The sequence below is a fragment of the Macaca fascicularis genome, chromosome 4 (genome assembly GCF_037993035.2).
Source record: "Macaca fascicularis isolate 582-1 chromosome 4, T2T-MFA8v1.1".
Lineage (NCBI taxonomy): Eukaryota > Metazoa > Chordata > Mammalia > Primates > Cercopithecidae > Macaca > Macaca fascicularis.
In genome coordinates, this window is record NC_088378.1 from 43,887,562 (window position 1) to 43,913,915 (window position 26,354).

At 37.1% G+C, this 26,354-nt stretch overlaps 1 long non-coding RNA gene across 5 annotated transcripts in view; it reads left to right on the forward strand.

Annotated features, from left to right (window-relative positions):
• LOC123573024 (uncharacterized) overlaps positions 1-26,097 on the forward strand; it is a 244,931-nt gene extending 218,834 nt beyond the window's left edge. For all 5 annotated transcript variants that reach the window (XR_010586267.1, XR_012434416.1, XR_006697724.2 and 2 more), the window contains 2 exons: positions 24,172-24,268; positions 25,909-26,097. This is a non-coding gene — a long non-coding RNA (uncharacterized lncRNA). The remainder of the gene's footprint in view (positions 1-24,171; positions 24,269-25,908) is intronic.
• The last annotated feature ends 257 nt before the right edge of the window (positions 26,098-26,354 follow it).

The following is a 26,354-nucleotide window of genomic DNA, read 5'->3' on the forward strand; positions in this document are numbered from 1 at the left end:
TTCAGTAGTCTGTATCTTTCTAAGAATTTGTCTATTTCATCTGTTATCTAAAGTTTTTGTATACAATTGTTCACATTATTACTTTATAATGTTTGTTAATTTGGTAAAGTCAGTAGTAATATCCCCTCTTTCATTCCTGATCTTTGTAATTGGTAGGTATAATTATCTAAAAGTTTTCAATTTTTTGTCATTGATCTTTTCAAAGAATGAACTTCTTTAGTCAATTTTCATTCTCATTTTTAAAATTCTCTATTTAATTTAATTCTCCTCTGATATTTATTTTTTCTTTTGCTTTATTTGAATTTAGTTTGTTTTCCAAATATACCTCTAAAAATTAGTTTAACTATATCCCATACATTTTGGTTTGTTACGTCTTTATTTTCATTCATCTCGAAGTATTTTATAATTTTATAACCTCAAAGTATTTATAATTTCTCTTTGATTTTTTTCCTTGAGCCATTGGCTATTTAGGAGGAGTGTGTTATTAAATTTCCACATTTGTAAATTTCCTGAAATGTATTGTTATTAATTCATAATTTTACTACATTTTGATTAAGCCCTCGTTTCTTTATGTGGATATAATTTACTGTCTAGTAAGATACAGGGAAGTTTTGTTAGCAGCCGTTTTTTTTATCTGAGAATATTTTAATTTCTCTTTGTTTTTAAAATTATACCTTTGTCAGATGTAGAATTCTTTGTGGGCAGTCTTTTTCTTTCAGCACTTTGAATATGTCATCCTACAGCCTACTGGTCTCCATAGTTTCACATGGGAAATCAGCTGATATCTTATTGGAAATCCTTTATAGGCGATGAGTTATTTCTCTGTTATTGCTTTTGAGATTCATTACCTTTGCCTTTCAATAGTTTGATTATGGTGTGTTGAGGTGTAAATTCAATAGAATTTATCCTATCTTGAGTTCATGAAGAATGTATCTGATGTGAAAATTACTTTTTTATTAAATTTGGGAATCTTTTTGCCATTATTTCTTTAAATATTCTTTCTATCTCTTTCTTCATCTTGGCTCATTCTGAGACTCCAATCATGTTAGTATGCTGGATGGTGCCCCACAGGTCTCTGTGGCTCCATGCATTTTTCTTTATTCTTTTTCTGTTTCTCAGGTAAGGTAATTTCAACTGAACTATCTTCAAGTTTGCTCATTCTTTCTTCTACCAGCTCAAATCCACTGTTGTGGCCCTCTAGTAAACTTTTATTTTATTTGCTGTACTTTTGAGGTCCAGATTTTCTATTTGTTTATTAAAAAATAATTCCTATCACTTTATGAATATTCTTTATTTGATGAGACATACTTCTGATATTTTTCTTTAGTTCTTTAAACCTGGTTTATTTTAGTTCTTCAAATTTATTTAAAATACTTGAATTTAAGTCTTAATCTAGTAAATATAATATCTGCATTTCTTTAGGAATAGTTTCTATTGGTTATATTTTTCTTCTCCTGTTTATAAACCATACTTGCCAATGTCTCTGTGTACTAAAATTTTTGTTAAAAACTGGACATTTAAAATCATATTATGTTTAATTATGAAAATTAGATTCTGCTCACTCCTCAGTGTTTGTTGTTGGTGCTGTTTGTTTCCTGAATGACTTTCATGAACTAATTCTATAAAGTCTGTATTCTGTGTTGACTGTGGCTACTAAAGTCTATGTTGGGTTACCTTAGTGGTCTTCTAATGATTGGACAGAGATTTCTATACCTAAGAATATATTTGAGAAATAATATGTATCTCTATATCTCTATAAAGGAAAACTTAAGTCACTCCTGAGTGACTTCATAATATTGAACAAAGAGAACTTCATAATATTTTTGGATTGAAAGATTCAATATAAGAGAAATAACAATTTTATTAATGTGTTAACTTTAATTGCTATTGCATAATAACAATGAGATACTAAGATGATTTTGAGCGATCTTAACAACCTGAATTTTGATTTCATATAAAAAATAAACAAGCAGAGAAAATTCTGAATAAGAAGAATTACATATCATACAGTGACGTAAATCAAACCAGTGTGGTAATGGCAAACAAATGGATGGATAACTCAATGGAACAGAAATAAAAGTCCAGAAACAGTTCAGTGCACTTGAGTAGCATCTCAAATCATTGGAGAAAAGATGCATTACTGAACAGATTGCATTGGAAAAAACACAGTCACATGGAAATAAATAATAATAATATTAGAGTGACAAGAATTTTAAGTAAGATATCAATCGCAATAATCATAAAAAGATAGATTATTCAGGATAAAAATCTACTTAAAATATTATCATTAACCACATTAAAAGATGAGCAAGAAACTTTCAAAAAAATTTGTTATGTATAATTTCCATAATATATACAGAAAGTGAAAGACCAATAACTCAATAAAAATGGGTTAGGAATATAAATAAGAATGAAAGGAAAAGAAAATACAAATCTTAAATGTGCAACTATGTGCCTGACTCACACATAATATGGGAAATGCAAATACACACAACAATAAGTAATACCTTTTACCTATCTGATTGGCAAAGAGTAAAAGTTTCATAATACATAGTCTTAGCATGGGCGTGAGAAAACTGGTATGCTACTGGTGGGAGTGTGAATTAGAACAGTTCTTACTGATCATAACTTGGCAATATTTATGCTAATTACTAATGCAAATACCTTTTAGTTCAGCAATTACACCTTTAAGAATTTATCTAATAAACATATGCAGATGTGTGAAATAACATACCTGCAAAGTTATTTAGTACAATATAGTTTATAATAACAAAAGAATAAAAATAACTTGAATATTTGTCTCTAATAGGTTGAATAAGTTATAATACAAAAGAATATCAACAAGTGTGAAAAAAGAAAGAACTAACAAAGAAAGAAGAAGAAAATAATCTCTTTATATATTAATATGGAAAGAGCTCCAAGATATATTTAAAAATAAAACAAAATCAAAATGCAGAACAGTATATATAGGGTGTGCCACCATTTCTGTAAAAAAGAAAAATAATATTTTTGTTGCTTGTACATGGAGGAAGACATAGAAGAGCATTTGTTATTTAGAGGGAAGGGTACTAGAATTGGGGCTCAGGAGTGTAGACCTTTTGTTGCCTAAATTTTGAACATTATTCATGTATTATTTCTTCAGTAAATATAAAAATCATATCCAATTTCAGCACCACCAAAACAAAAATTGAAGAGAAAAATAAAATCACCTTAAAAATAGTATTTTTGGAAGCAGCTGAGAACACAATTAGGACAGCAGACGTTTGATGAAAATGAGCAGAATTAAGTAGGAAAAAGAGAAAGTTTCAAAGAATTAGTGGGAAAATGTGAAAAACTATAAAGCCTCAGCAGGTGTAAAAATAATGCACAGTAAAAAGATAAAATTTCCACCAGTAAATTCAAAGAAATCTTTCTTGGAATAATGAAAGATATTCTAACAATTGAGAGCAGAACATGTCAGAGAAAAAACTGACACTAATTGATCAACCTCAGGTCTTTCCTGAGCAAAGTTATTGGACATAATCATATTGGAACACTCCTGTGAACTGTCAGGCAAGAAAAGAAAAAAAGAACCTGATGTTTACGGCAGAGAAACAGGAAGTTTGGATTCAGACTTCTCTAGAACCGCATCCAGTGCTAGCAACGGTGGAGCAATGTCTACAAAGTTTTAATAGAAAGGAACATCATCATATTTTATGTGCAGCTGTACCACTGTGTGGTAATAAAAAACAAGGAAAAATATTTTCAAACATACAAGAAATCAAGAAATATCGTTTCCATAAACATTCTTGTAAAAACTACCAGAGGACAGACTTCAGCCAACCAAAACAGGAATTTAGAAGTGAAGATAAATGGAGTCATGGTGAGGAGCGAATCCCTTTAAACATTAAACAAATGCTCAGCAACTGTGGGAATTGTGCTTATGGAACCAAATATGACAATTTTACACCATGAAATTGTAGAAATGTTATAATAAAAGCAGAAAGGTGAGAAAATGTAGGAAGTAGCATACATAGTTGAAATGGCTTAGAGGAGGTCATATTTTATAATGTTTTTTAAAGTGGGCTGTGTAAACATGGTGAACTTGGTGGAGGAAAATAAGCCTGGGACAGGACTTCTTCTCATATTAGCATGTTGGGAAGGCTTCTCTCTGGTGCAGAGATTTTTTTTTTTTTTTTGCCAGAGTCTTGCTCTGTCATCCAGGGTGGAGTGCAGTGGTATGATCTTGGCTCACTGCACCTTCACCTCCCAGGTTCAAACTATTCTCACTCTTCAGCCTCCCGAGTAGCTGTGATTAGAGGCACTTGCCAGCACACCCAGCTAATTTTTTGTATTTTTGGTAAAGACAGGGCTTTGCCATGTTGACCAGGCTGATCTCAACTCCTGACCTCCCCGTGATTTCCCTCTCTTGGCCTGGTGCATAGTTTAAAAAATTTTATATGTGAATCTCAGTTTCCACAGTTTCTGCCTATAATGGAAATGCAATGACCTGGGCTTCTGACTCCATCATGCCTAATGACCAAAAAGAGATTTATCTCATGCAAAAAGTTCAGGGTTAGGATATTTTTTAAGATTCCTAACTGGAAAGGGCAAAATTCACTCTACCTGATTATACAAGAAATATTGTTCATGGAATCATGGGCAAGACTGGAATTACAAGATACAAGTTAGATACAAGTAAAAATTCCTGAAACTGTATCCCAATACTGATCTGGTAAGGGAGTTGCTGTCACCATCCCCAAATTGCTGTGTGACAGAACTCCATGGCGCATTCAGCGACTGTTTTGACCCCATGGTAAGGATATACTTCTGGCTCAGAGCTTAGGTATTGACTGGTTCAGAACATTGGTGAGTATGCACCAGTGCTCATAGCAATTCCAGAGGAGACGCCCAGCTGTAACTCAGAAAACCCATATGTTCTCTAATCTTTGGGGTTTACCCCTTACTTTCATATCCAAGATGGATCATATCTCTGTGGGAAATCTGACTAATTTCTATGTTCTTCCGGTCAGACCATCCCATAGTCTGCTTCATACATTGCTAATCCCTCTCAGCAGCTGTTTTCACTCACCCCTCCTCTTCTTTCATGACTGCTACATACGACAAACTCAAGATGTAGGATTTAGAAGAGTCTTTTCTGAAAGTTTGAAGAGAGTGATTGTTACTATAACACAGAGAAGAAAATAATTTCAACACTAACACAAAGTTATTGGTGTAAAGCATTTGTTTTACTAAACATTTATAGTTAGTGAGTATATTAGTCCATTCTCACACTGCTAATAAAGGCATATCCAAGACTGGGTAATTGATAAAGAAACAAAATTTAATTGACTCACAGTTCAGCATAGCTGGGGAGGCCTCTGGAAACTTACAATTATGGTGGAGGGGGAAGCAAACAGGTCTTTCTGCACATGGAGACAGCAAGGAGAAGTGCCGGGAAAAAGGGGGAAAAGCCCCTTATAAAGCCATCAGATCTTGTAAGAACTCAGCAATATCGCGAGAACAGCAGCATGGGGGTAACTGCCCCCATGATGAAATTACCTCCCACCAGGTCCCTCCCACGTGGGCATTGTGGGAACTACAATTCAAGGTGAGGTTTGAGTGGGGACACAGCCAAACCACATCAGTGAGTTTATTTAATCAATAAAGCATACATTAATTTCAAATTCGATGTCAAAAATTAGTGTTGTAGCAATGCATTGAGCATCTCCCATCATGAGGACACTCTCAGTGGTCATATTTCTTATTGGCTATCACTTTCATTATACTGGTGGTCCTCATCTCTTTCCAAAATCTTCTCACATCTTCTTATTGTGCATGTCTCCCTTATTTTCTCTCCTGTGCTGACAACAGGATCTTAAATTTCCAACCTGATTATCTTGTTATTTTACAATCTGCTTCCAGATCATGTCCTTGGGAGGGGGCTTATTTTTTGCACCCAAATAGGTTGATTCAGTTGTTCTTTGAGTCAAAAAAACCCACCAAACAACCCAAGAACTTCCTTACTCATACAAATTATACCCTTCTACCCCTGTAAGGGAAATATCTACCTCCAGAATTTTTTGTAATAAAGCCACTTTGCCCTCCTTGCTATGGTCACAGTGGAAAATGTAATGGTGGAGATTGAAATAGGACACCAAGAAAAAGGAAGCAAAGATAAAATTAAGGTTTGGTATTAGCAAAAAGGATGAAAACTATTTTTTGTCTGTATACCCAATACTGGTGCTAAACTCACTGAAAATCATTAATCAACTTCAGTGTATATTTTATTTCTTGATTTCTGGAAATCAAAATGAAACTCATTCCTTTTGATGTTATTTTTACACAGGTCACCATTTTTCTTTGATCCGATATTGTAACATCTTCAAGTACAGTCCCTCCTACCTTTCTTGTTATATTGGCAGATCACTGAAGTTTCTAGAATGAAATAAAAAAGAAAGCATCACTATCAGCATTTTGCTAGTTCTCTCATACAAACATTAAATTTGGGGCACTCAGTATCCTGACAGTGAAGTGGGTCTTTTTCCATAAAAAATAGCCAGATAGTCCATGATGGTAGAAATGGTAGCTTTCAGTATGGGGTCAGGAAACAGGATGTAGTTAATGTTTCTTAACTCGGTCTCTGTTTCCCTCAAACAAGTCCTATAGTAGCCTAAAAACTATTGCTCAAGTATTAGTAGATTATGGAAACTAAAATCATTCTTGATTTATTGTTTATTTGTAAATTCATTAATGAGAAGAAGATTAGAATCGCTCTGAAGGCTCATATCCTCCTCATTTTTGGTAACTCAGCAGGTTTGTGTTAGATTTACCAAAAAACAGGACATCAGTCACAGGCTCAACAGGTACCCCCTTCTAACATGGTTTATTCTTCAACCAGGAAGCTTCCATTGCTACATAAATGCATTGCGGAGTGAGAAACCCTCTCTACTGGAATGTCAGCTGTGAAACATACAGACTATTGATGGCTCAGATCTAAGCTGCAGAATTAGAGAGTTCATATGACTGCTTGTACTCTATGACTTCTGTGTTTGTAATTTTCCTCCCAATCTGTCCTATGTCTGTGTCATGTGACACTGGTGCTTGAATCCATCACCCTTTTGAGTGACATTTATTTCACAAATAGTTATTGGGGGGCTACTGCCTGTCTGACACTGTTTTAGCTCCTTGAGATAACTCAGTGAACAAAACAAGAGGTGTTCCCTTCTGGAGGTTAAATTCTAGTGGTGGTGGCGAGAAGAGAAAACAATAAATATGATAAGTAAATTACATAATATGTCAAAAGATAAAAAGTGCTATGGAGAACAAAAAAGTAGAGTAGGGCAACAGGGATGAGGTTTTGATGTCAGAGTTGGGATGTGGTGGTTGACATGTGGCTCTTCTCTGGCTAAGTTGTAATATGTATATATAAATTCTTCAAGACAGAGTCAGTGTTTTATTCATCCACGTATCCCTATAACACCCAGTACAGTGCCCAACACTGAGTGGATGACTGAAAACTGTTGAATTAACTTGCCTCATGCAACTTAGAGCACAAGAAGTGATTTTGTTGGGTTTTACACGTAAGTAACAGAACTTCAGTACTTTTATAACTCTAGGACATTTCTCTGCTTCCGCTAAAAAATAGCTGGCACATACTCATTTAAAGAAACCTCATTATAAAATGATGTTCTATGCCATCGCCTTCAATTTAGTTAATGTCTCCATTGAAGACTGGGTCACTGTGCTGTTTCTAGCATCTGGCAAAGTATAGCATATAGTCTTAGAACAGATGACCAAGACATACCCAGGAATGGAGGATTCTACAAACCATGAGCCGTATGTTTCAAAGTGGATGCAGTTCTAGGGGAAGAAAAGAAATGCAAAACCTGCAAAGAATCAGGGTGCCTCTTTATATATGCTGTATTAGCTTTGAGGACTGAGTTCTGTTTGAATTCTGATAGTAAGTTGGAAATACTCCTGCTGCTCTGAATCTTGGCCTTTATGTAAGCTATTATATTTTCCTTTATGGAGATATTAGTCATTGGCTCATGAACTTTTTAGTCAGCCTCTGTTTTAATTAGGGTAAAGGTCACATTGCTATAACAGAATGGGCCCAAACTCAGTGTTCTAAAGAAGATAGAAGTCTCTTTTGCTTTCCAGTAAAATGTGACCAGTTTAAGCTATAGAGGCAGATCTGCAATCATCTGGGCATTTTCCATGCTTGCATGATCAAATAAAGGTGTCATCACATCCCGAGTACCAGCCAGCAGGTAGGAGGAAGACAGGGTAGAGAAGTCACAACATATTTTTAAAATTCAGATCTAGAAAATGGCAGGCATCACTTCCTCTGACATCCATTTGTGGGAAATGGACCTCATGGCCATATCTAACTGCATGGGAGGCCACAGAACAGTGTAGCAATGTAGCCATGGGCTTATTTTATGGACGAAGGAGAGTATATATTTTGGTGGGCAATTTGCAGTTCCCTCCGTCATCTCTTAATCAATACAATATAAGGAGAGGAGTGTTTTTGTGTTTGCTTATAATACATTCATGCATGTGGAAAGGCCACTATAAGATTATGCCAAGATAAAGCTACATCTTTGGTGTACCCTGAAAGCTTTCCTAACGCAAATTAATTCTTCCAGTTCTCCAGTTCTAACAATGTAACCCGGCTTGGTAAGCCCCACTGATTCTCAAATGATTCCATGTGAAGAACTTGAGAAGGCTCAACACATGACAGAATAAACTCAGAAAAATCAAAATACAACAACAACAACAACAAAACCCTTCTAATTTGACTCCATTCACCTCATTTTGAAAGCTAACTGAACTCTCCCAAAGTCCTTTGTGTTGTGTCTCAGTCAATGTGTAGGCCAATGACTCCAATTTTTTTTTTCCTTTGCAAAGGAACAGGTATAAATAACTATCACCACTTCTCCCAGGAGGGTACACTGGTAGGGTGTTAGGAGCACAATATGAAAGTTGACTCGAATAGACTGATTTCACAGTATATTTATTAGAATCCCAGTTCTCCCAGATTTTAACTGAATGACTTTGGTGACATCAAAAGCCTTTGGAACCTCATCTTCCTTATCTGTTAGGAAGAGTTAACAATACCACACTAATTGTGAGGATTAAACATAGTGCTATATTGCTGTGTATATTGCTACCTGTGTTGATATTTACAAGACGTTTCAGGACTAAAAGAAAATCTTGAAAAAAAAATTACTGGAAATCATATGGTTCAACTCAACAAATCACACTGCCTGGCAGACAAATAATTTCTTGGTCGTAAAAGCAGTTCAATGGCCGGTTTGCTCCATAAAGCTCATCTTGACAAAAGAAGTGTGACTTTCTTTGATCCCTGGTGTGGAATACTTCAGATGACCTGGTTCAATAGCAAAAATAAAAACCGGCCAAGATTGGCTTTGCAGCCTAGAGATAGATCACTTTGAAATGAGTGGGTCACGAGCCTGAGTGAAAGATAATCTTACACTTCCTTTCAATTTTTTTTTCACCATACGGTCCTTAAGATTTTAATCTGAAATCACCAAATGGAATTAATCACTGTGAATAATCATACACAGAAAAAAGAAACATCAACTTAAAAATTATGTACAGTATAAAAACAGAGATGGCACCCATGTCCTTTTATAAACAAGTTTGGGCTTAGAATTTCTGTAAAGAATCAAAATTTTTATTTTTATATGCAATTTCATATCAGGCAGAACTACTCTTCGAAGGAGCAGATACTATATTTGTAGGATAAAAGGAATGTAGTGGAAAAACAACATTAGTGTACTGCTCCTGATTTATGGACATTGGTGAGTCATTCATGTCTCTGGAGCCCAGTTTCCTCTTTGGTAAAATGGGAGACAATTATGTGTATTTTCCATAAATATCATGACAATCCAATGAGATAATACAAGTGCGCATGTTCCATAAAGGAAAAATGCTGCATACCTATGAAGTTTGATATTATTTATTATTTTGCCGTGGTTCTAGGGCAAATGATTTCTAAATCATAGCATTGATGTTCTCTGGATTGTGGTTAGCCTGAATGTGACTTTCAAACACTTCCCTTGTTTCATTCATCTACCCCCTCATTTTTCTCTCATCTCACATAATATTCCTGTTCTCCATCATATTACCCCCAAAACTTCTTTTTCTCTTATTCCCCAAATGCCAGTGCTAGTACCATCACTCTGCCCACCAGATAAGGAACACTATCTATGTTCCCTTGTTAATCTATTGACCTTTAAGCCCAGTTGTGTTTCATTAAGAGAACGTGTACTTTGAGGCAAACACTTTCCACTGCTTTAATTTTAGCTGTAGGGGCGAGAAAGGTGTTGGATCACCAAAAGAGGTCACACACACAGAGTGGGAGAGGAAGACACTCTAGAAAATATTCCTCTGGTGTCACTTGGTATTTAATTTTCTGCAGCACACAGCTAAGCTGTAGAAATTTTAAGGGAAATACAGAAAAATGAAATAATACAGCATTTCAGCAATTCTCCCAGGAGAAATTTCTCCCACTGCTAGGGTGTTAGGGGCACAAAATGAAAGTTGATTTGAATAGACTGATTTCACAGTATATTAGAATTCTAGTTCTCCCGGTTTTTAACTGAGTAACTTTGGTAACATCAAAAGCCTTTAGAATCTCATCTTCCTTATCTGTTAGGAAGGGTTAACAGTAACTTTCCCATGCTTATTATGAAGATTAAATATAGTGCTACATGTGCAAGACTCTGGTATAAAGTGGGTGCTTAATAAATATTATTTGCTTATAAATTTATAAACAACAAATATTATTTATTTATGAGTCTGTATCTCTAAGTGGATATTGGCCATGTGCCTTTGTTGTGATACAGAAAGCTCAAAGAACAGGCACACTATTCATTTGCTGAAGACTTAAGTTGTGGATACATAAAATCTTGAGAGTACTTTAGTCCAGACTTCCAGGAAAACGAGATTTCCTTCTGTATCATCCATGACTGGCAGAAATCCAGCCTCCAATCGAGCTGTCGTAAGTTGTCAAAGTAGTTAATTCCTTTTAACAACAGCTCTAACTTCTAGAAAGAACTTGTTTACAATCTACTGAAATCTGCCTTTCCATAAATTGTATCCATTAATCAAAGATCTCCCTACTACACTGTTTAAGATGAAGCTGAATCATCATTATTTTCTGAAACTCTTATTAAAAGAATAAAGATAATATCATGCTAGACTGAAGTCTTTTCTTGTTTTAGTTCTTAAATTTTCTTCTGACATAATTCACAACTCTACTAGCCTGGGTTACTCTAGTTTGTTAGTCTTTTTAAAAATGCATAAAAACTAAGTTTGAACACAGCACTTAAAAAAAATAAGCATACTATGCATTTACAAGTGTAATCCAAATTTACAGTCTGTATTTACCATTAGCTAGGAACACCACATGCATTTTATTCAAACCAGGACACTTTTGAGATGGAAAGATACATTACTAGCAATTACACTTGGAAGAAACATTTGAGATGAGATTTAAGACAGCCAAGGACAAGTAGTCATTCCACATCAAAAGCGTCCTCACACTGTTAAATTCTTTCTTTCCCTCTCTCTCTTTCAAATTTTCACCTAAATGGCCTTTTCTCCAGTTTACCTTGGTAGCTAATGAAATTTTGTACAACTGCGTGTCTCCTTCTACTGTTCCGTACTCTTACCACTTCTGATAGGTCTGATTTGGTAAACACAGTGTTCATTGCCATGTTTAAAATTTTATTAGTATACAAGGTTTAGGTAGTCTCTTTTGCAAAAATTTCAAGCCTGCTTTACCATAGCATTTTCTGTACATTAGAATAGAAGAATTCAAGGCTTAATATTGCTTAATATTATTCCCTGTTACTTTTCTCTTGAATTAATACTTTTCATATATGTTATCTCCTGCTTTTGATAGTTTCCATCTTTATCAATTTATCTGAGTAATTATCTCTCTTTTTCAAATTTCAAGTTAATACTTTTTTGATCAGGTCGTCAAGTCTATAAATAAGCATATCAATAACACTTTCACCCTTTCATCATAACAAAGCACACTTTGACTATATTCCATATATTAGGTGATATGCCTCTGAAAAAAAGTGGTTATTCAACAGTCTCTAAGTACTTTTTCTTACTATGCCATGAGAATAAATTCAAAGAAAAAATTCAAAGAAAATTCAAAGAACATCCATGTGTCTGGATGTTCTTAATCCTTCTCAGGGAATCAAAATCACCAGGTAGAGATTCTGTCTCTCTCAATTTTTTCTTTTTTCTTTTGCTTTATTATTTGTCTCTCTAATTATCGGTTCAAGTGAATAAGCAAAAGTGGCAGAAGTTGGTGGGTTCAGGAAGCATAAGCAAATTATACTTCCGACATTGCACACTGCTCTGCTGCTACACTACTGCCATGCCAAGTCAACACGTGAGAGTTACAATCTCTGTTAGATGATGGACGCCCCTTATCTCACTCCAAGGGTATCCATAACTTGTGAAGCTTTCTTAGTATTCTGTGAAGCCAGCGATTAATTTTTTTCAGAAGATCTTAATTCACCTTATTTGGAAGGTTCCTTCTCATGCCCAACATGTGAATCCAAAGATACAGTTTCTCTTCTCCTCTTTGTCACAACACTCTACTCTCCGAAGTCTTGATATTAAGCTTGCTCTCTTCGTTTCATTTTTTTTGTCCGTATTTCTGACTTCTCAGTAGCAACCCTTCATATTTTCTAATACTCCAAAAAGAGAAATTTCCCCCTTAAGTTTCTTTATGTTTTGCTCCAGCAGATATTTTATCTGTAATACAAATTGTGATGTAACTCCTCCTTTTCCTTCCTGCAGGCCGCTAGGACTAGATATTTGTGATAAGGACAAGCAGTAGAGATAACCAGACCTCCTCCGAGGGGACCTTTAATCTGAATGTTCCATGTCTTTGTCTTACTCTTGCTTTTCCATCCCTTTGCTGCCACTGTTCGCTTTTGGTCTTCTGGCAAGGTTGGAACCTCAGAGGGAGAAATCATATCACTTTCAGGAACGGCACATCCATGATTGCTCAGTATGGCACCCAGGCCAATTCTGAGGCACAAAAAGTGAGCGGTGTGTCTCTGGACTGAGGATTCCACTTCTGCCCCTCACACCAATCACCCGGGGACCTTGGACTTGCCACTTAATCATCCACTGCATCAGATTCTTCCCCAGTTAAAGTGAAGGAGTTGAACTAGATATCTTCTGAGAAATTTTCTTATTTGACATTATTATCTTCCAACCATGAGTGTAGTATTTCCTGTGTGGCCTCTTAGTGCCATACAATAATACAGTAGTCCTCTCCTAGGTTGGGAGTGTTGCGTTTGATGGCCAGGAGATGGTAATTGGTTTTTAGTGGTGTTGGTTATAAAGAAATGATTTACTTCTTCTCACTTTCTAACAACTGCTCATGAATATCTGTCATTTTGTCTTAACATTCATTTCACATATTCCTTTCTAGAGTACTAAATGCATAGAAAAATTACCTTGACTATATATTTTTTAAAGTTCACATTTATAACTCATCATTGCAATCCTGGAACGTTAGAAGATATGTAGACTTTAATATTCTCTACTGTTCAGAGTTTGTGTGTGTGAATATATTTGTCCATGATGAATTCTGGGTACCTGCTGGATAAGAAATATTCAGCTCTCAAAGGTAAAGGTCTGTACTAATTTTAGGTGGTCTCTGTCTCCTATTTATGAAAAGTTTTTTTTTTCTCCTAAATGTCTAATATTTCCTAGGGTCCAATATTTCACAAGCTCAGCAGCATTGCTGTGAAATGGGTAACAAACCAACTTATATTTTATCGATGCTAAAACTGAGGCACAGAGAAAGTATATGATCTGCTCCAGTACGCGAGCAGCTCAGCGAGGAATGGCAGCATAAAGACGGAGAAAAGAAAGCACCTGATTCCTCTCTGATTCTCCTTTGGTAAGGATCAGAGCACCATGGGGCTGAAAGATTCTTTGAGAAATGGGCAGCCTACTATCTTCTTTTTAGAAAAGCCTATATGTGAATTTAGCCAGTAGATATGTCAAGCTCCTGACTCTAATCAATACCAATATTTAATATTCTTTATTACTAGAATGATCCTCCTCAGCCTTTGCCATCATCCACAAATAAATCCCAGCACTCATTTTGTCATGACTCGATTCCCTGTAAGAGCCTTATGACTAGGCACACTTTAGTAGTCACTCTCCTCCACCCATCCTCAACTTAATTCTATGGTCTATGCCAAGTGACATTCCTAGGTTCTATTTCATTGTAACACTTAGTTAAACAAGAGTGTAAAGACATCCTGTTTCCTAACACATCAGGTTTATGATCCTCTACCTAGCTTTTAAGGCCACACACTATTGGACCCTGCTCCATTTTTCAATCATCATTTCCCTATCCTAGTCCAGATTTGCAGATCTCGTCTTTGCTTGCAATGGGTTATTATTTTGCTTTTGCACATTCTGCTTTTCATCCAGAGTTTGGTTTTCACTTCTTCATCCATGCATCTAAGCCCTACTCCTCTCATGCCCTCCACGAAGCCCCCATGGACTCCTGTAGCTGTAGCAATCTCTTTACTGTGTCAACTCTAATTGTCCTGTGTGTTTGTATTACCTACAAATATTCTCTCATTGTATTTGTGTGTGACTACATTACACCTAAACCACTAAGCTTCCTATAGGGCAGGAATTGTGTCTTCTTTTTGTCTTACCAATAGTACAAGGGAAAATAAATAAAAATCATAAAAACAAAATAAAGTCCTCAACAAGTACCAGTTAATTCTCTGGAATTCAGTGAATTAGATTTGTAAACTATGCATATGCATGTGTGCATGCTTTGTGAATGGACTTCGTATTTTGGGGAAAAAAGATCATAAATAAAGAGAGAAGTACAACTGACTCTTGAACAACTTGGGAGTCAAGAATGTCAACCTCTGATGCAGTCAAAAACCCACATATAACTTTTAACTCACAAAACTTAACTGACCAGAATGCCTTACCGATAACACAGTTGATTAACATGTATTTTGTATGAGTATTCTATACTGTATTCCTTCAATAAAATACGCTAGGGAACAGAAAATCTTATTAAGAAATCATGAGGAAGATAAAATATATTTACAGTACTGTATTCCATACTATAAGTTTATGTTGTCTGTTTACAAGATGAATCTTCTAAGATGGCAGTAACTGCAGCTGCAGACCTCAATCTGCAGTCGATACATGTTAACCAGTTCAGCTCTTTTTTGCAGTGTCATGACTTTTAATCTGCTTCTAATGGGCACTTCCAGCCTCACCGTTGGCAATTCCTATGGATCCCATGATATTATTCAAGGTTTACACTATTGTACTAAACATGATGGAAAATATGTGAGAATTTCAAGAGATCACTTTTTATTGCAGTATGGGATTGGAACTGCTCACGTGGGGATGATTAGCATCACATGGTGTTTTAGGCAGACACTCACGTGAGCTCACTGCAATAGCAACAGGGGATGGCTATGAACTTATTACAGTAGTACAGTATGTGCTATGATGAATTTTATGCAGTTATGATTTAATTTTGCATCTTTGTTTATATTTCTCTCACCTTTGAATGTATTGTCTGTGTGTGTGTGTTTTGATAAATTTTAACTTTTTATAACAGATTTGTGTATATCTTATGGCAGTGAATGATAAAGTACACTAGTATCTTGCATATATTTTGTGCATTCCTGACATACCTTTTTCTTAATTTCTTGAATAGTTCTAGGATACGCACCTGGTTCACCTACAAGTTTTTTCAAACTGACGCAAATCTCCAAAATTTTTCACAATATATTTATTGAAAAAAATCCACGTGGAAGTGGACCCAGCTTGTTCAAATGTATGTTTTTCAAGGGTCGACTGTATATGTAGCATTTTTGTTTCGTTTTGAGGATAATTTAGCCTCAATTATCACCTGAATTTCAAATGCCTTCCAGAGGACTTATTTCTTTAACTGGAAGTTGTTTCGCTGCATATAAGAGCAATATATCTTCCTTGTCAAGCTGGCGTAGCATTTGACTTTCACTCTGATGACCCTCTCATGCTCTGAGCATCCTGAGTCCTTGTTTTTCATTTCCCATAATACAGAACTAAATGTTGAGTTTGGATATTGTACGAACTGAAATGGCATACAACCAAGGTTCATATTTTATAAGTGGCTGGAATTCACTTGAGAATACTGACATAATAATATATACTTTCTTTTGGAAGGCAGATAAGGTGTGAACAGGTCTTAGCACAGGGGAAAATTTTATTTTATTTTATTTTTAGAGTGTGGGGTGGGAAATCAGGGGTCTCACAGCCTTCAGAGCTGAGAGCCTCAAACAGATTTACCCACATATTTATTGACAGTAAGCCAGTGATAAGCATTGTTTCTATAGATTATAGATTAACTAAAAGCATTTCTTTTCTTTTCTTTTTTATTATACTTTAAGTTCTAGGGTACATGTGCATAACGTGCAGGTTTGTTACCTATGTATACTTGTGCCATTTTGGTGTGCTGCACCCATCAACTCATCAGCACCCATCAACTCATCATTTATTTCAGGTATAACTCCCAATGCAATCCCTCCCCCCTCCCCCCTCCCTATAATAGGCCCCGGTGTGTGATGTTTCCCTTCTCTAGTCCAAGTGATCTCATTGTTCAGTTCCCACCTATGAGTGAGAACATGCAGTGTTTGGTTTTCTGTTCTTGCGATAGTTTGCTGAGAATGATGGTTTCCAGCTGCATCCATGTCCCTACAAAGGACACAAACTCATCCTTTTTTATGGCTGCATACTATTCCATGGTGTTTATGTGCCACATTTTCTTAATCCAGTCTGTCACTTATGGACATTTGGGTTGATTCCAAGTCTTTGCTATTGTGAATAGTGCCGCAATAAACATACGTGTGCATGTGTCTTTATAGCAGCATGATTTATAATCCTTTGGGTATATACCCAGTAATGGGATGGCTGGGTCATATGGTACTTCTAGTTCTAGATCCTTGAGGAATCACCATACTGTTTTCCATAATGGTTGAACTAGTTTACAATCCCACCAACAGTGTAAAAGTGTTCCTATTTCTCCACATCCTCTCCAGCACCTGTTGTTTCCTGACTTTTAATGATTGCCATTCTAACTGGTGTGAGATGGTATCTCATTGTGGTTTTGATTTGCATTTCTCTGATGGTCAGTGATGATGAGCATTTTTTCATGTGTCTGTTGGCTGTATGAATGTCTTCTTTTGAGAAATGTCTGTTCATATCCTTTGCCCACTTTTTGATGGGGTTGTTTGTTTTTTTCTCATAAATTTGTTTGAGTTCTTTGTAGGTTCTGGATATTAGCCCTTTGTCAGATGAGTAGATTGCAAAAATTTTCTCCCATTCTGTAGGTTGCCTGTTCACTCTGATGGTAGTTTCTTTTGCTGTGCAGAAGCTCTTTAGTTTAATGAGATCCCATTTGCCAATTTTGGCTTTTGTTGCCGTTGCTTTTGGTGTTTTAGACATGAAGTCCTTGCCCATGCCTATGTCCTGAATGGTATTACCTAGGTTTTCTTCTAGGGTTTTTATGATATTAGGTCTAACATTTAAGTCTCTAATCCATCTTGAATTAAGGAAAGGATCCAGTTTCAGCTTTCTACTTATGGCTAGCCAATTTTCCCAGCACCATTTATTAAATAGGGAATCCTTTCCCCATTTCTTGTTTCTCTCAGGTTTGGCAAGGATCAGATGGCTGTAGATGTGTGGTATTATTTCTGAGGACTCTGTTCTGTTCCATTGGTCTATATCTCTGTTTTGGTACCAGTACCATGCTGTTTTGGTTACTGTAGCCTTGTAGTATAGTTGGAAGTCAGGTAGTGTGATGCCTCCAGCTTTGTTCTTTTGACTTAGGATTGTCTTGGCAATGTGGGCTCTTTTTTGGTTCCATATGAACTTTAAAGCAGTTTTTTCCAATTCTGTGAAGAAACTCATTGGTAGCTTGATGGGGATGGCATTGAATCTATAAATTACCTTGGGCAGTATGACCATTTTCACAATATTGATTCTTCCTATCCATGAGCATGGTATGTTCTTACATTTATTTGTGCCCTCTTTTATTTCACTGAGCAGTGATTTGTAGTTCTCCTTGAAGAGGTCTTTAACATCCCTTGTAAGTTGGATTCTTAGGTATTTTATTCTCTTTGAAGCAATTGTGAATGGAAGTTCATTCCTGATTTGGCTCTCTGTTTGTCTGTTACTGGTGTATAAGAATGCTTGTGATTTTTGCACATTGATTTTGTATCCTGAGACTTTGCTGAAGTTTCTTATCAGCTTAAGGAGATTTTGGGCTGAGACAATGGGGTTTTCTAAATATACAATCATGTCATCTGCAAACAGGGACAATTTGACTTCTTCTTTTCCTAACTGAATACCCTTGATTTCTTTCTCTTGCCTGATTGCCCTAGCCAGAACTTCCAACACTATGTTGAACAGGAGTGGTGAGAGAGGGCATCCCTGTTTTGTGCCAGTTTTCAAAGGGAATTTTTCCAGTTTTTGCCCATTCAGTATGATATTGGCTGTGGGTTTGTCATAAATAGCTCTTATTATTTTGAGATACATTCCATCAATACTGAATTTGTTGAGAGTTTTTAGCATGAAGGGCTGTTGAATTTTGTCAAAGGCCTTTTCTGCATCTATTGAGATAATCATGTGGTTTTTGTCTTTGGTTCTGTTTATATGCTGGATTACGTTTATTGATTTGCGAATGTTGAACCAGTCTTGCATCCCAGGGATGAAGCCCACTTGATCATGGTAGATAAGCTTTTTGATGTGCTGTTGGATTCAGTTAGCCAGTATTTTATTGAGGATTTTTGCATCGATGTTCATCAGGGATATTGGTCTAAAATTCTCTTTTTTTGTTGTGTCTCTGCCAGGCTTTGGTATCAGGATGATGTTGGCCTCATAAAATGAGTTAGGGAGGATTCCTTCTTTTTCTATTGATTGGAATAGTTTCAGAAGGAATGGTACCAGCTCCTTCTTGTACCTCTGGTAGAATTCAGCTGTGAATCCATCTGGTCCTGGACTTTTTTTGGTTGGTAGGCTATTAATTATTGCCTCAATTTCAGAGCCTGCTATTAGTCAATTCAGGGATTCAACTTCTTCCTGGTTTAGTCTTGGGAGAGTGTAAGTGTCCAGGAAATTATCCATTTCTTCCAGATTTTCTAGTTTATTTGCGTAGAGGTGTTTATAGTATTCTCTGATGGTAGTTTGTATTTCTGTGGGGTTGGTGGTGATATCCCCTTTATCATTTTTTATTGCATCTATTTGATTCTTCTCTCTTTTCTTCTTTATTAGTCTTGCTAGTGGTCTATCAATTTTGTTGATCTTTTCAAAAAACCAACTCCTGGATTCATTGATTTTTTGAAGGGTTTTTTGTGTCTCTATTTCCTTCAGTTCTGCTCTGTTGTTAGTTATTTCTTGCCTTCTGCTAGCTTTTGAATGTGTTTGCTCTTGCTTCTCTAGTTCTTTTAATTGTGATGCTAGAGTGTCAATTTTAGATCTTTCCAGCTTTCTCTCATGGGCATTTAGTGCTATAAATTTCCCTCTACACACTGCTTTAAATGTGTCCCAGAGATTCTGGTATGTTGTATCTTTGTTCTCATTGGTTTCAAAGGACATCTTTATTTCTGCCTTCATTTCGTTATGTACCCCATAGTCATTCAGGAGCAGGTTGTTCAGTTTCCATGTAGTTGAGCAGTTTTGACTGAGTTTCTTAGTCCTGAGTTCTAGTTTGATTGCACTGTGGTCTGAGAGACAGTTTGTTATAATTTCTGTTCTTGTACATTTGCTGAGGAGTGCTTTACTTCCAATTATGTGGTCAATTTTGGAATAAGTGTGATGTGGTGCTGAGAAGAATGTATATTCTGTTGATTTGGGGTGGAGAGTTCTGTAGATGTCTGTTAGGTCCACTTGGCGCAGAGATGAGTTCAATTCCTGGATATCCTTGTTAACTTTCTGTCTCATTGATCTGTCTAATGTTGACAGTGGGGTGTTGAAATCTCCCATTATTATTGTATGGGAGTCTAAGTCTCTTTGTAAGTCTCTAAGGACTTGCTTTATGAATCTGGGTGCTCCTGTATTGGGTGCATATATATTTAAGATAGTTAGCCCTTCCTGTTGAATTGATTCCTTTACCATTATGTAATGGCCTTCTTTGTCTCTTTTGATCTTTGACGGTATAAAGCCTGTTTTATCAGAGACTAGCATTGCAAACCCTGCTGTTTTTTGTTCTCCATTTGCTTGGTAGATCTTCCTCCATCCCTTTATTTTGAGCCTATGTGTGTCTCTGCATGTGAGATGGGTCTCCTGAATACAGCACACTGATGGGTCTTGACTCTTTATCCAGTTTGCCAGTCTGTGTCTTTTAATTGGACCATTTAGTCCATTTACGTTTAAGGTTAATATTGTTATGTGGGAACTTGATCCTGTCATTATGATATTAACTGGTTATTTTGCTCGTTTGTTGATGCAGTTTCTTCCTAGCATGGATGGTCTTTACATTTTGGCATGTTTTTGCAATGGCTGGTACCGGTTGTTCCTTTCCATGTTTAGTGCTTCCTTCAGGGTCTCTTGTAAGGCAGGCCTGGTGGTGACAAAATCTCTAAGCATTTGCTTATCTGTAAAGGATTTTATTTCTCCTTCACTTATGAAACTTAGTTTGGCTGGGTATGAAATTCTGGGTTGAAAATTCTTCTCTTTAAGAATGTTGAATATTGGCCCCCACTCTCTTCTGGCTTGGAGAGTTTCTGCCGAGAGATCTGCTGTTAGTCTGATGGGCTTCCCATTGTGGGTAACCCAACCTTTCTCTCTGGCTGCCCTTAACAGTTTTTCCTTCATTTCAACTTTGGTAAATCTGACAATTATATGTCTTGGAATTGCTCTTCTCGAGGAGTATCTTTGTGGCATTCTCTGTATTTCCTGAATTTGAATGTTGGCCTGCCTTACTAGGTTGGGGAAGTTGTCCTGGATGATATCCTGAAGAGTGTTTTCCAACTTGGTTCCATTTTCCCCTTCACTTTCAGGCACCCCAATCAGACGTAGATTTGGTCTTTTCACATAATCCCATACTTCTTGAAGGCTTTGTTCATTTCTTTTTCCTCTTTTTTCTTTAGACGTCTCTTCTCACTTCATTTCATTCATTTGATCCTCAATCGCTGATACTCTTTCTTCCAGTTGATAGATTTGGTTACTGAAGCTTGTGCATTTGTCACGTATTTCTCATGTCATGGTTTTTATCTCTGTCAGTTCATTTATGGCCTTCTCTGCATTGATTATTCTAGTTATCCATTCTTCCATTCTTTTTTCAAGATTTTTAGTTTCTTTGCGCTGGGTACGTAATTCCTCCTTTAGCTCTGAGAAGTTTGAAGGACTGAAGCCTTCTCTCAACTTGTCAAAGTCATTCTCTGTCCAGCTTTGATCCGTTGTTGGCGATGAGCTGCTTTCCTTTGGAGGGGGAGATGCGCTCTTATTTTTTGAATTTCCAGCTTTTCTGCCCTGCTTTTTCCCCATCTTTGTGGTTTTATCTGCCTTTGGTCTTTGATGATGGTGACGTACTGATGGGGTTTTGGTGTGGGTGTCCTTCCTGTTTGTTAGTTTTCCTTCTACCAGTCAGGACCCTCAGCTGTAGGTCTGTTGGAGATTGCTTGAGGTCCACTCCAGACCCTGTTTGCCTGGGTATCAGCAGCAGAGGCTGCAGAAGATAGAATATTGCTGAACAGCAAGTGTACCTGTCTGATTCTTGCTTTGGAAGATTCGTCCCAGGGGTGTACCCTGCCATGTGAGGCATGGGGTGTCGGTCTGCCCCTAGTGGGGGATGTCTCCTAGTGGCTACTCAGGGGTCAGGGACCCACTTGAGCAGGCAGTCTGTCCATTCTCAGATCTTAACTTCCGTGTTGGGAGATCCACTGCTCTCTTCAAAGCTGTCAGACAGGGTTGTTTGCATCTGCAGAGGTTTCTGCAGCTTTTTTGTTGTTGTTTAGCTGTGCCCTGTCCCCAGAGATGGAGTCTACAGAGACACGCAGGCCTCCTTGAGCTGCTGTGGGCTGCACCCAGGTCGAGCTTCCCAGGGGCTTTGTTTACCTACTTAAGCCTCAGCAATGGTGGGCACTGCTCCCCCAGCCTGGCTGCTGCCTTGCAGTTAGATCTCAGACTGCTGTGCTAGCAATGAGGGAGGCTCCGTGGGCGTGGGACCCTCCCGGTCAGGTGTGGGATATCATCTCCTGGTGTGCCATTTGCAAAGACCCTTGGTAACATGCAGTATTGGGGTGGGAGTTATCCGATTTTCCAGGTGTTGTGTGTCTCAGTTCCCTGGCTAGGAAAAGGGATTCCCTTCCCCCTTGCGCTTCCCAGGTGAGGTGATGCCTCACCCTGCTTCAGCTCTTGCTGGTTGGGCTGCAGCAGCTGACTAGCACTGATTGTCTGGCACTCCCTAGTGAGATGAACCCAGTACCTCAGTTGAAAATGCAGAAATCACCCGTCTTCTGTTGTCACTTGCGCTGGGAGCTGGAGACTGGAGCTGTTCCTATTCGGCCATCTTGCTCCACCCCTGGAGTCTCCACAGGGGAAAATTTTAAATAAGCAGTCTTCATTTTGCAAATATTGTCTTAATTGAGAAGCTATGTAATATTTGAAATGTACTAATTTTAAAATATGAATGTTTCTTTCAATTTCATGGGGTTGAAAGAAATTATGAAAATTTTATTACATTAAAACATTATAAAAACTTGTACCAGGGCCTTTTCGGTCTGGGCTAGAGGGTTCGGTTCATCCATTGCACCAGTCTACTCAGCAAGAATTGTTTCTTGGTATCTACTCAAGCCTCACTGAAGAGAATAACTGTTGCAAAGGTCTGATTTTTAAATGTTTTCTTAAATATGTATATATAAAATTGAAACTTATCTTATTGGAATTTCTACCTGTTGCATCTGCACTCTCAGCAGCATTGGCCAGAACTTTTTCCCCTGATGGAAATATTCTTTATCTGCATCATCTGATAGGGTAATCACCAGCTGCATATGGCTTTGAGCATTAGTGACTTCAGGAACTGAAAATTTTCATTTTATTTAATTTTACTTAATTTAAATTTAAATGTGAATAGTCGCCCAATACAACATAAATAATCACAACATAATACAATGTAAATAATCACAAAATACAATAGGCTAGTGACCATTGTACTGGACAACACAAACATGGTAGTTTGATGAAAAAGCTAGCGATCATTTTCACATGCTGGCCCTTCAGAAATGTCAAGAGATTGTTGATATTTGTAGTTTCTCTTTAGGGCATTTTTTTGTTTCCTCATTAATAGGTTTGAACTTCAGAAATTAGTTTGTTGCTACTGCTGCTACTGTTGTTATGATCCTCTTTTTCCTAAGGTCTCTTCAAGCTCATAGATTCTGTCATTGTTTCTAAATGTTCCTTGGAGATGTTGAGCAATTATAGTCTTGATACATATAAAGTACTCTGAATGCATGGGACAACAAACAAACAAACAAACAAACAAAACTGACACACAAATCGCAGAATCTGGAACATCTGGAGACATAGGGCACGCAAGGTTTAAACAAATAGTTGTAACCAGGACAATTTTGCCTCACAGGGGACATTTGGCAATGTCTGGAGGTGGGTATTGACTGCCATGACTTGTAGGGGGTGCGGTGCTTCTGGTATGTAGTGAATAGAGGGCAGTGATGCCACTAAACATCCTACAATGCTCAGGACAGAGCCTCCACAACAGAGAATCATCCAGCCCAAAATGTCAATAATGCCAAGGCTGAGGAAGCCCGGTTTCCACAAACATTTAAGAAATAAATATCACATTAAAAGCCTCATTCATTTGAAAAGAAGGAAAGACTTACAAAATGGCCTGCCTAGGTGTACTAATATTGTAAAAGTTTATAAGTTGCATGCTTGTTTCTGCATTCCTCTTCCACATCAAAATCTCTATTGGGTCACTGAATGCTCTGGTAAATTTACTAAGAACATCTTCAAAAGTTCTTCACTCCTTCCTTCTTTTCCTTCTGAAGCTATTACTGCGGATCTTGTTATTATCATTATTAGACACTCGTAATATACTTTTAATCCCCATTTGTGCTTCCGTTTTCACAGAACACTATTTGTGTTGTAACAAAGCCACTGGTTAAATAATGAGTCCAGATAAAAATGATGTGATATCGTGAAGTCATCTTCTTCAGATTCGTATTTGGTAAGACTTCTTTTTCCTTGGAAATATTTTATTTGGTAGTGTGTGAGGCCAGTTAATCTTTCTCTCGCATCCTGAGGCAGGAAATAATTAATATAACCTGGGGGAAGAGCTCGCTGGTCAGAAGGAAATCTGACACCTGGTGAAATGTGCCTCGTTTCCGGTTTCAGCACTAGCGTGAAATTTCCTGAGGTTCATAGAAAGGTTCTTCAAATCTTGGCAAATCTCTTGGTAAACTGGGTAGTGTCAGATTCCAAAAGAAATATGAAAGTTTTACCTGGCTTCGAATTTCCAGTGTAAAATGTTCAACAGTCTAAGCAAGAGGGCTCCTTGCAATTGAGAAAAATCCAAGTTTCTTACTTTGGATAACTTATTGGAAGATACAATTCACCAAGCATAAAACCTCCAGGGAGACACATTTCGTAGTAAGCCATCCAGCCTCTTTCAGAACATGCAGGAGTTTTCAATGGACATGGCTGCTATCACTGCACCAACAATTTCACATTGTTCATTATCACATTGTATCATAATGTTCCCACGTTCAAAGCCATGCTAGAGGAAAATACTCCCCCAGAGGGTTTTTCAAAGTTCCCACTGGAGAGAAGAATGCATGGGACATTTCCTATCAAGTTCCAAAGAGTGGAAAAGAAAGTACAATGATAAGAATCAATAGACAATTCCTAAAATATTGTTCATGAAATGAGTTCTAGCAGGCTGTGAAGGTGAAGAGAAAAGTTACATTTCCAAGTTCTAATAGCAGTGTTGGACTTTGAAATAAAAAGAAGGTTTTCTAAAACCTTGTCCTGATTTGAGTAGGTTTGAGATTTGACATTCAGCACGCATTTTTAAAATCTTCCAGCAAAACCTCTGTACATCCACTTAGTACTAAAGGGCTGCTTTGCCCAGTTCCCAGGGGCTCTAACATGCAGGCTGATTGCAGCCCTGCTAAGTCAGCAAAGGGAGGCTGCGGGTTCAGAATGTTGCTCCTTTTAAAGGAGCCACATCCTGCCAGGGCCTTGGAATCATTACAACCTCATGATAAAATTTCTGGCAATTTAATTAACACAAAGACATTTGAATCGTTTCTAGTGTTTGTAATCTCCTTCTGTCTGAGTACCATATAATCAAGGACATTCAACTGGAACAGAATTAGCCTACTTTAAGGACACCCCAAACAAATTCATACAGGCTGAAGTTATTTAATCATTGGTGCTGAGAAATGGATATGGTTAAGCTGATGAACACAGTTTCTCCATAGTGTCTTTGATGGAAAGCAGTGCTCCTATAGAGGTATTGATCTGTGGGATAAATAAAAACACTGGGGTTTAAAATTACATTGATTATTACTAACTACTCCTTTTTCACTGAAAGCAATATCAAGTCCATCAAATAAGGTCTATGACCAAAAATCAAAGGCTATTTTTTTGTGTTCAAAACATGGAAAAAATTATTGTTACCAAATCTATCTTTTCAACCAACCCACAACATAGGTAGAAATTGCTGTCAGAGTTGACACACGCTAACATGAAGAGTGATGAGAGGTTATTCTTTCTTGGTCTTTTTGGTAATCAAGCACTCTGAAATTGTGATTGATTGCTGGCTCCAAGTGATTTTTTTTTTTTTTTTTTTTTTTTTTTTTTTAGGGCAAGCTTCCAAAGGATTTCCTAAGGCAAAATCTAAAATAGCGAAGAAGAAAATACATAAATTTATCCTTTAATAATTGATGCTAAAAACTAATTTTCAAAATATTCCCAGGAAAGTCCTATCTTTGGACTTAAATTACTAGGAAATTGTTCTAATTGTTTCAATAAAAGAACTGTTGTTAAAAATAACCTGCAGTGTTCTGTTTTGGTTAGTGGTAAATCAAGTTTAACTCCTGGGAAAACTCAAAATTCATTCTGTAATACACCGGCCCCAGTATTTTTCTTTGGCTTTTAAGAAAGCTGTGAGTTAGAACTTGAATTGATTTGTAACACAAATACTAGGATTGACTCCCACCAAACAGTGATGGTGCCCTTTTGCTGAATGCAGACGATTGGTAGCCCAGTGGGTGAATTGATTCTTTGCCTTGGGAGAAGAGAATACAAGG